The 8,080-nt window shown below is 39.4% G+C and overlaps 1 pseudogene; it reads left to right on the top strand.

Annotated features, from left to right (window-relative positions):
• Positions 1-2,517: 2,517 nt before the first annotated feature.
• On the top strand, positions 2,518-3,171 carry LOC146898945 (secreted RxLR effector protein 161 pseudogene; annotated as a pseudogene).
• Positions 3,172-8,080: the final 4,909 nt, after the last annotated feature.

The raw sequence follows: 8,080 nt of genomic DNA, 5'->3' as shown, positions 1-8,080 counted from the left end.
ACTATATGCAACCTTGAATATCCATACATCCTGCAGCGGTACAAACGAACACTTGTCGCATCATCCATTCGGCTACTAGCTTGCTAAACCAACCTGATATCTGAAACAAAATAAGGATTGGGATGAGACATAATGTCTCAGTGAGTTCCACCTAATCCTAGGCTATAGGCAACCTCAAGGGAAACCTATGGTCACCACGTGTCTATTTTTACAACCTATCGGTTGATTATACGTGAGTGGGGACTTGCATGCTTAGACGGTGGTGCATACTAGGACCGTCATAATTCATCTTACTTGTAAAAGGCTTCTCATCTAAACATGTCATGGCGGTTGAGGGAACCTACACCGCATTGCCAAGTGTACGCTTTACGTAACAAGGCCTAAACATAAATAACATAGCATATTCATGACATGACTCTAAACCGGACGATTAGGGAAACCTAAGGTCGTCACGGGCATAGCTTTCTTTACTTGTTCTATTTCATATCTTATACTTGTCTATTAGCATCTCGTGCTATTGCTCATAAACATAATCTTACATAATTTCTTTCTTACATAAACATAATCATAAACATAGTTAGAGTCATACTTGGTTAGCGTTGAACAAACATAATTATCTTGGTTCATTTTACGGATAGTCCCGGGTGGAGTAACCCCGAGTACAATCCCATACATGACCGATGTACGTACATCGGACTCCCTCGGTGTCGTGCGGGTCCCTTGCGGCTTAAACCGTTCCCCTTAGGTCGAGAACCTCCCGTATCCCCCTGGCGTGGATAACAAGAGACACGAGCACCTACGTCTTGTTACTCAGTGACATGCGGGTCCCTTACGGCTTGAATCGTTCTCATCATGAGAACCCCTTGAATCCATACCTTCATGGATTGCAAGAGACATGCCACCTACTTAAATCATTTTAAACTTATCTTACTCTTATACATATCAAAAAGATAAACCTATTCATGCTTACTTACTTGATCATGCACATTCTTAATCTTAGTGGAGAGATATAATTGTCAAACCACAGCTTATCATACTTGCATGATCTTCTTAAACATATGCGAAGAGTTTACACTTCGCGTCGTTCCATACTTAGGGTTCTTGCTTAACATTCTTTGTTAAGAGATATCTAATCTCTCCCAACCTAGCATAATTAATTTCATGCTAACTATCTAGTTCTCGATATCTATATCGAGGCTCTATGATCTTCCCCTTTCTTAAGGATTAGCTCGCTACCCGATTCAAACATAAAACTCTCATTTACCATGCTTCACCATACTTGCCAAATACTTGTTTCATCTATAAAGAAATCTCCTTTCCAAGTTTAACAATTAGGATCTTGGTTTGAGGGGTTTTAATTTTCTTAAAAAGACTGCACAAGAGAACCGCTCGCGAAACGCCGAATCGACCTGAGGCGAACAACACAATGGGTTTCCCCACTGTGTAGCTCGCCTAGGCGAGTAATCTTGTGTGGGAGGCGAGCAGCTTCTCGCCTAGGCGAGTAGGAGGCGAGTGGACACCCCCATTCGACCTTCCAGCTCGCTGTGGCGAGTAATAGCTCGCCGTGGCGAGTAATGACAGTCCAGCCACCTCAAAACTGATATTTTTGACTTAAAAACCTCAAACCAATCATCTCCAAGTGTTATATGACCCTTAGGATCATTAGAAACATGTAAAATAGTCATGGAACAAGTACATACAAGTATAGCAAGCATGGTAAGAAAAATGGGCAACTAACTCATATTTCAACCCTAAAATTCATATAGTTTTCTTACTTGAATGAAACCCATAAACCGAAGGTGGTAAGCTATCTAAGGAACTCACCTTGCAAGTTATAAAAGAAATTCCAAGCCTCAAGCTCAAGCAAGCATCATCCTCCCTTCACCACCAACCCTAGTTTGCTTCCTTATTTCCAAAGCTTTAAGTTAGCCAAGAACACCATCCACACTCTAGCTTATGCGCAATCTTCTACCAATTGCTTCCAATTTGCCATACATACCATAAACAACCTCAAACCCTAGCTCTTGGTTCATCAATCCAATCTTCCAATCAACTTTCTCTTTAGCTCTTAACCATGAGACTACCAAGATAATCACTTAACCCCCAAGCTTCCAAGCATCATTCTCTACCAACATCAACAACCCTAACTTCATAATCTATTCTTGAGGGAGAGAAGAAGAGAAAGACAACTCAATACAAGCTTCTAATGATTTGGTATCTTGAAAGATCACAAGGTGAAGCCTTGCCATAGATGGAAGAAGTTGGAAAGGATAGAGGAAAAGAAAGAGAGAAGGTGGCGTGGGAGTAGAGAGAAGGGAGAGCAATTTTTCCCAAATCCAATCCTAGAGAGAGAAAGGAAAAAGATTGTGAAGATATTTAGCCCCAAAATCAATTAAATACTCCCTTAACGTAAATTACCAAAATACCCTTTGCCTTAAGCGTGTTAAATACGACTCTGAGACTCAGCTTGTATTTGACCGTCATCACTTAACTGTTGATCAAAGCCTGTACATAAGCATGATTGGAAGTCTCCTATATCTTACAGCAAGCAGACCTGACATAACTTTTGCTGTAGGGGTTTGGGATAGATATCAAGCAGATCCTAAAATGAGTCATCTTGTTCAAGTTAAAAGGATTCTGAAGTACATAAATGGCACCACAGACTATGAGATTCTCTATTCTCACGGTGGAAGTTGCAGGTTGATTGGCTATTGTGATGCAGATTGGGTAGGTAGTGCTGATGACAGAAAAAGTACTTCAGGAGGTTGTTTCTTCCTTGGAAACAATTTGGTGTCTTGGTTCAGCAAGAAACAAAATTCTGTGTCTCTATCAACAGCAGAAGCAGAATATATTGCTGCAGGTAGTAGCTACTCTCAGTTGGTCTGGATGAAGCAAATGCTGGAAGAGTATGATGTTCAACAAAATGTTCTAACATTATACTGTGACAATCTAAGTGCTATCAACATTTCTAAGAATCCTATACAACATAGCAGAACAAAGCACATTGACATCTGGCATCACTTCATTAGGGATCTTGTTGAATACAAAATTGTAACTCTGGAGCATGTAACAACTGAAGAACAACTGGCTGACATCTTCACAAAAGCCTTAGATATCAAGCAATTTGAGAAACTACGAAGCAAGTTGGGTGTTTGCATCCATGAGGAATAGCAATCACTGTTCAAAATGTCAGGTAGTTTTAGCTGTAATTTATGCTTTTATCACATATCAATTTGGCATATTTTATGGTTAAAAAGGGGGAGTAGGTATATCCTTGCTGTATGTTACCTGACTATGTGCTTGAGGATGTTGAGACATCCGGTTCTGGCCTTCTGGTTATTTTAATTTTCTTGTATTCGTGTTGGATTAAAAAAAAATTACATGTATTCAGGGGGAGTAAAGAATATCTGTTTGTACTCCTTGAGGGGGAGTAAGCTTCTGTGTCCCTGAATGTTCTTGTGGATGTTGGAACATCCTGATGGTTTGAGCTTCTAAGTACTATATTCCTATTTCTCTAAGTAGCGTGTTGTGACAGTTGACTGTCTGTTTAGGATGTACAGGAATTTATTTTTCCTTATATGTCCTTTGCTGCATAACTCTGATCTTCTCTCTGATACCTTCTAGTCTGCTCATTTCCATATGTTAATTGTTGTGTGAAAATAATGGAAGCAGTATCTGAGACCTGTAATATAATTCTTCTAGTCCTGAAGATCATGTGTGAAGACTGAAGAACTATATTTTGGTATCTTTTAGAAGTCTGAGAATGTGAACCTTTCTTCAAGGAAGTATTTGTTTTTGACGATTGAAGGAAAGGTTGCATGTGTTATCTCTCTGTTTTTAACAGGTGTGGGCTGAATTTGTTTTAGCCAAAAATTTGCCAAAGGGGGAGATTGTTGGATATTTATATGTTGGCTTCACTTTTTCCTAAAACAAATATTCACTTCAGATGTGGAACACAATGTTCCAACATCAAGAGTAGTTCTGTACGTTCTGGGCCTGACCTAGGTTTACGCACGCGCTTGCTTGATTGAAGGAATCCACACCAGCATGTGTTGGTATGAACCGTGTGCAATTATGATGAGATCAGAACATATGTGATTTCTTAAGGAATTGTTGAAATGACTTAAGAAAGTATTTTTAATGTGACTTTTAATAAGCCTATTTTATAGGAGTTTCTTTATTCGTCCATATTGCTTAATAAAGAAGTCACTGATCCGATCTGAAGCATGATTGAAGGAATGACATGCCTTGCTTCAGTATATAAAGGAGGCTGCAAGACCTGAAGAGATCATTCAAGACATTGGTTTACAAATAGAGTTTTGTTTAGGTTTTGAGTCATACATATTGTGAGCCTTTCGTGTACCATCTTGATACATGTTTAGGACTGTGCTTTGAGTTGTAATACTGTGCACTACTCCGAAGCTTTTAAGCAAGGAGCTAGGTAGATTGTGAACTGCATCTAAGCTTTTAAGCAAGGTTGCAAGTTGTTGTTTTTTGAGGGTAACCTCATTTGAATTGAGTCTGTAATTTGGGAATCACAGGGGATTGTGATCTGTTGTAAGGGAGTGAGATGGGATCTCAAATCTAGGAGTTCCTAGGTTGAAGTCTAGTTGGGGTAGGTCCTAGGTCTTAAGTGCAAACGTGGTTTGCTGGGAGCTTTTGAATACGGACTGCACTAGTGGATTTCCTTCCTGGCTTGGTAGCCCCCAGATGTAGGTGACGTTGCACCGAACTGGGTTAACAATTTCTATGTGCCTCTTTTCTTTCCTGTGTATTATTTGCATTATTATGTTTGTATCTGTTAGCTTAATGTTCTAAACATCATATACAACATCTGCTTTTCTGTGTTCTGTGTTGGAACATCGTTTGGAACATCGTAAGTCTAACGTGCCAGAATAACATAATGCCCTACTTACACTTGTTCTCGAGTAATATATACTCATAGTATACTTCTTTTCTACTACTACTTACTATTTCCATGATTCGTCCTTCCTGACTTTCCATGATAAACTCATCTTGCATTCGGACATGACTTCTTATGCATCTAATCTTGTACCTTTGTATTCTCGCATGCTATGTTTTGCTCGATCATACTATTACTTGCTCGTTAATTTTTCTTTTAAAGAAAACTTTGTAAATTAGCACGTGGGTTATTGACGTTGATGGTTTACCACTATACCCATTTATAAAATATACTGAACCTATGCCCGAGTAGTTACTCTAAATTCACAAGACGAGTTGACAACACGTACGTGCCATCAAATCTTAGTCCCAGTGGGTTTAGTATACCCTACGCGAGTCGTAACAACCGGTACCTGCAAAATTTCTTTTGAATTTTCAAAACCTCAACTTCAATCACCCATACGCATATATCTTTCTAAAATCATGTAACCTCATTATACAACAACATAACGTGTCTTAGCAAGTTAATCAAGCAAAACATAGATTCGAGGAATACGTCATCATTCCACAAAATCCAAGAACCTTGTAATGTCTCGTAACTTTGAACCACTTTAACTTCTTTCTTCAAGTCTTCACATCTGTGGCTTCCATTCTAAATACCGAACCTCTAAACTCTTAGTCTAAGCTCCTTCTTGACCCATGACACAACAACTCTAAAGCCACCTTAACCGTATCGACTTTCGTTAATGGTTGCTCATGCCTTTTCCTTTGAAAATCTTAGGATGTGATATGCATTCATTACTTGATGTCATAAAAGGTTTTTTGTCGCTTTAAAGATTTGTGAAGATAACTCTCCAATAATTACTGCAAATCCTAGAGACGAACTAACGGTTTTCAGAAAATTGGGAATTTCGCCTCAGGTTCGCTATTGGCGAGTTTCTTAAGTTCAATCTCCGTATAAATATACTTTACATGAAAATTTTTATTTCTGAAGTAGTCCAATGCATATCATTCATTCCTATTAACAAAAAATATTCTACAATATATGCACAACAACCATCAACCTATTTCAATACAGTTCTCAGCTCGTCGGAAATCAATGCCTTAGTCCCGATGACATAAACTTTCGCTTAAATCCTTAACTTCTTCTACTACGAGTAACTTGCCTTGCTACATTGCGACTTAACGCACTTTCAGAACACTAGAATCTTGTCCACCCTGAGCTTACAAGTCCATAACCTCATCCACATAACGCTATCCCTGAGAGCCTACTAATTTCGCCAGCCTACATCAACTTCTTTCTAACTTGTAGCCCTGCGCTGACGTTCTGGAATACAAATCCTTCCTATACAATAAATTTGTTCCAACAACAAATCTTACTGAAGCTTCAGATCCTACTTAGACATTTCCAAACTCTTTACTCACGGTATACGATGTATCTCAACATCTTACCGCTGTCGGAACGTTCCTTTTTAACATTATCTTACATTCCCGAAGAATTCACATTTCTACTACTTAGTTCACCGGCCACCTAATGGCACAATCAAAGTTCTTACTAATACTCCTTCCGAGTTCTTACTTTCCATTGCATCTTCATCACATACTTCGTTCCTCCAGGGTCCTATTCAGCTCTCAGGCATCCATTCTAATCGTCGAATGCTAAATTGAGCTGATCAGGCTCAATTAACAACGACAACTAGAACATTTACCCGGAACCCAATGGTCCCACTACCTTTGTTGTAACTTAATGACCCAAGGCACGGTCTGAATCGACCTACTCTGATACCAAATGTAACACCCATACTAGACGCATCTAGAAAGTCTAGCATGTGTATTAGTTTAGTACTGGATACATTAAAATTTTACAACAATAACACTTCGAAGGAATATAATATACAACAAAGGCGTTCGTACAATGATATTACAACTCAGCTTTTCTAAAGAATAATAAATGCATCCTTTAAAATCCAGATCATCCAGAAGTGGGTACGAACACACTTGTCGCATCATCCATTCGGCTACTAGCTTGCTAATCCATCCTGATATCTGAAACAAATAAGGATTGGGATGAGACATAATGTCTCGGTGAGTTCCACCTAACCCTAGGCTATAGGCAACCACGGGGGAAACCTACGGTCACCACGTGTCTACAATACAACCTGCCGGTTGATTATACGTGTGTGGGGACTTGCTTTCTTAGACGGCGGTGCTTGCTAGGGCCGTCTTTATATTCTTAACTTGTTATAGGCTTCTCTGCTATACGTGTCATGGCGGTGAAGGGGGAACTAAAACTGCATTGCCAAGAGTACACTCTAAGCACCAAGGCTCTCTTATATCTCTATCATGACACGATTCTCAACCGGACGATTAGGGGTAACCTAAGATCGTCGTCGGCATATCTTTGTTTACTTGCTTCTACTTGCTTAATATATTGTATCTACAACATATCATCTCTTATCACCTAAGTGATTCTTGCTATTTTACTACTTCTTGACGAACTATGCCAAGTCTCTACTTGTTCTTGACGATCTACGTCAAGGCTCTATGACATAACATAAACATGTATAATAGGTATGCATAGTTAGCTTCACTGATTATGTTAGCGTGTAACAAACAACTTAACTGAGTTCATTTTACGGATTAGTCCCGAGTGGAGTAACCCCGGAAGCTAATCCCTTACTACCGGTGAAGTGCTTAGCAAGAGCGCACCGGACTCCCTTAGTGAACGTGCGGGTCCCCTACGGCATACCCCATTCCCCTTGGAGAGCCTTTTGTACCCAACCTTGGAAGGTATACAAAAGAAACGACACCTTAACTTAGTGAAATGCGGCTCCCTTGCGGCTTAACCATTCCCGTTGGGGAACCCCTTGAATCCAACCTTGGAAGGAATTCAAGAAACATAACACTCTTCTTAAAACTTGGTCTTATGCATGAATGAAGGTTAAATCTATACATTCCATCTCTTATACCTCGGATCCTTAAACGATCCCACTAGAGGTAAACTTATATGCTTGCTTTACTTAACTTGTGAATGGATATATAATCGATTCACGTCTCGCCATACTCGTAAGGCACTTGCTTCTATGCGAAGATAATACTCACATTTCCTCGCGTCTTATCAAGCATATTACTAATGCATAGCATTCTATTTCTTCTAACTATTCTAGTTCTCGATAAC

Source organism: Medicago sativa, chromosome 8 (genome assembly GCF_051527215.1).
Source record: "Medicago sativa cultivar Bolivia chromosome 8, Bolivia_mono, whole genome shotgun sequence".
In the NCBI taxonomy this organism is placed as follows: domain Eukaryota; kingdom Viridiplantae; phylum Streptophyta; class Magnoliopsida; order Fabales; family Fabaceae; genus Medicago; species Medicago sativa.
Note: the sequence above shows the minus strand (reverse complement) of the source record. Positions and strands in the feature narration are given on the sequence as shown.